We start from the raw sequence: 2,574 nt of genomic DNA, 5'->3' as shown, positions 1-2,574 counted from the left end.
TCTTCCTTTTTGGAATGAACTGATCCTGCAACTTCTGCATTATACCCGTTGTAAACAGAGGTAACCTTCTTCACTGTCCAATCCACCTCCAATTTTGGTGTCATCTGCAAAATTACTAACTATACCTCTTATGGTCACATCTAAATCATTGATATGAATGACGAAAAGTAGTGAACCCAACACCGATCCTTGTGGCACTCCACTGGTTACAGACCTCCAGTCTGAAAAACAACCTTCCACCACCACCCTCTGTCTTCTACTTTTCTAATCAAATGACTAGTTCTCCCTGTATTCCATGAGATCTAACCTTGCAAACCAATCTCACATGGGAAACCTTGTCTAATGCCTTACTGAAGTCCATATAGATCACATCTACTACTCTGCTCTCATCAATCCTCTTTGTTACTTCTTCAAAAATCTCAGTCAAGTTTGTGAGACATGATTTCCCATGCACAAAGATCCAAACAGCGAAATCACCCTCAATCCCATACCTTTGTAATTTGTGCAATAGCCTACCGTGGAGAACCTTATCCACTGAAATCCATATACACCACATCAACTGCTTTGCCCTCATCCACCTGCAAGCGGGCATCAGAGCCGCCCCGCATTTGCCACGGGACTATGCCTACATCGGTAAAACTATAGGAATTCATTTTGTGTTTTAAAAACGGCAGCCGCAGCTTAAACCCACAGAACTCAGCAGCTGCCGGTCCGCCCACATGACCGGGAGATGGGAGCCAGAGGACAGATCAAATCCACGCTAGGCCAGACACTAACCATGACTCATAGACCGAAACTCCGGAGCTAATTAATATGGAAACCCATCTCCTAATCAAATCAAGAGACTGACTGAAACACACCCATATTCATCAATACAGAACTATTCTGACACAGACTAATACACACCAGCACCCCAAGGGAACAAAGGGGGGTGCTAGCCCCCAGCCCTCACAGAGAGAGACAAGCAGATAGTATCCGGACCTGTTTACATAATCCAATTAGCACCCTATTGTGTGTACACTGCAACTCTCCTGGGACAGCAGGAAATCCACCATTTGCACCTACTCCAGCGATGATGGGGAACTATCATCCCATTCATACTCAAAATCCTCACATCCTGACAAAGAAAGGTATATAATGTGTAGCAGCGCGCGGGAACAGCAGAACAGCCGAGATTCGGACCTCGGTTGGTCTCAGCCGGCGTTACTGAATCAATAAACGTTAACGATTGTTGAACCGCACTCTGGGCTCGGACTGATATCATTTCATCCGCGCTAACACACCTGTTTGGTCACCTTCTCAAATAACTCAATAAGGTTTGTGATGCACGACCAATCTTGACAAAACCATGTTGACTATTCCTAATCAATTTATTCCTTTCTAGATGATTATAAATCCTATCTCTTATAACCATTTCCACTCCTTACCCATGACCAAAATAAGGCTCACTGGTCTATAATTACCAGGTTTGATATATCTGGTCAGTCAGCATCTATATAAGCAACAGTGAGAAGGTGTACCTTAACTCAGCCCAGTCTATCGCACAAGTCAATCTTCCATCCATTGACTCCATCTACATTTCTCACCTCCTTGGGAAGGCAGCCAACATCATCAAACATCCCTCCCACCCTGGTTATAATCTCTTCCAACCTCTTCCATTGGCAGAAGATACAAAACCTTAAACAACGTCCTAAAAGATTCAAGAACAGCTTCAGATATCAGCTCATTATCCGACATCTGAATGGACCTCTCAAATTTTAAATTTAAATGTTGATCTCACTCTTTGTGCAGCTTCTCTACAGCCGTAACATCATATTCCTCGCTGTGTTCTATTACCCTCATGCACTTTGTCTGGTATGATCCGCCTGTACTGCATGCAGAACAAAACTTTTCACTGTACCCAGATACATGTGACAATAATAAATCAAATCGAATCAAAATCAAATCTAAATGAATGAAAAGTGAGAGGGATAGAACAACATATTCACATCCCCATCACAGGCAAGACGTTTATGTTTTAGACAGCTTGGAAACTGCATTACCAAAGATAGCAAAGTGACATAAAAGCAATTGAAAAATGATGTAAATGATATGATCCAACCGTACAGCTGCAGTATCATTAAGATAGCTGATCTCCAGCTTTGTAACACCTCTGCACTTGCCCAGGCTTATCGGCTGCTGAAACCCTTAAGCTGTTTTTTTGCCATCCTTGCCCATTACACTGTACCCCAGGCTGGCACCATTTAGCTGAACTTGCTGCAAGTTTGATATAATCCAGGTGCTGCTCATCCATCACACTCCACCCCTCCTCCACCCCTGTGCTTGCTGATTGATATTGGTTCCCCGTTCTGCCACACATCTACTCGAAAACTTTGTATCCTTGTTTCCCAAGTTCCTCACTCCTCCCATGTTCTGTAATCTCATCCAGACACACGGGTCCCTGAGATCCCTGTGCTCTTCCATTGCTGGCCTCTCTCAGTTTTAATGTCTGCACTGTTGGCTGCTTTGCCTTCTGTTGCTCAAAGCCTAACCCTGGAATTTCAATGGTAATCCTCCACCTCACTTCCCTCCATT

The sequence above is a fragment of the Chiloscyllium plagiosum genome, chromosome 16 (assembly GCF_004010195.1).
Source record: "Chiloscyllium plagiosum isolate BGI_BamShark_2017 chromosome 16, ASM401019v2, whole genome shotgun sequence".
NCBI lineage: Eukaryota > Metazoa > Chordata > Chondrichthyes > Orectolobiformes > Hemiscylliidae > Chiloscyllium > Chiloscyllium plagiosum.
This window is presented reverse-complemented; position numbering follows the sequence as displayed.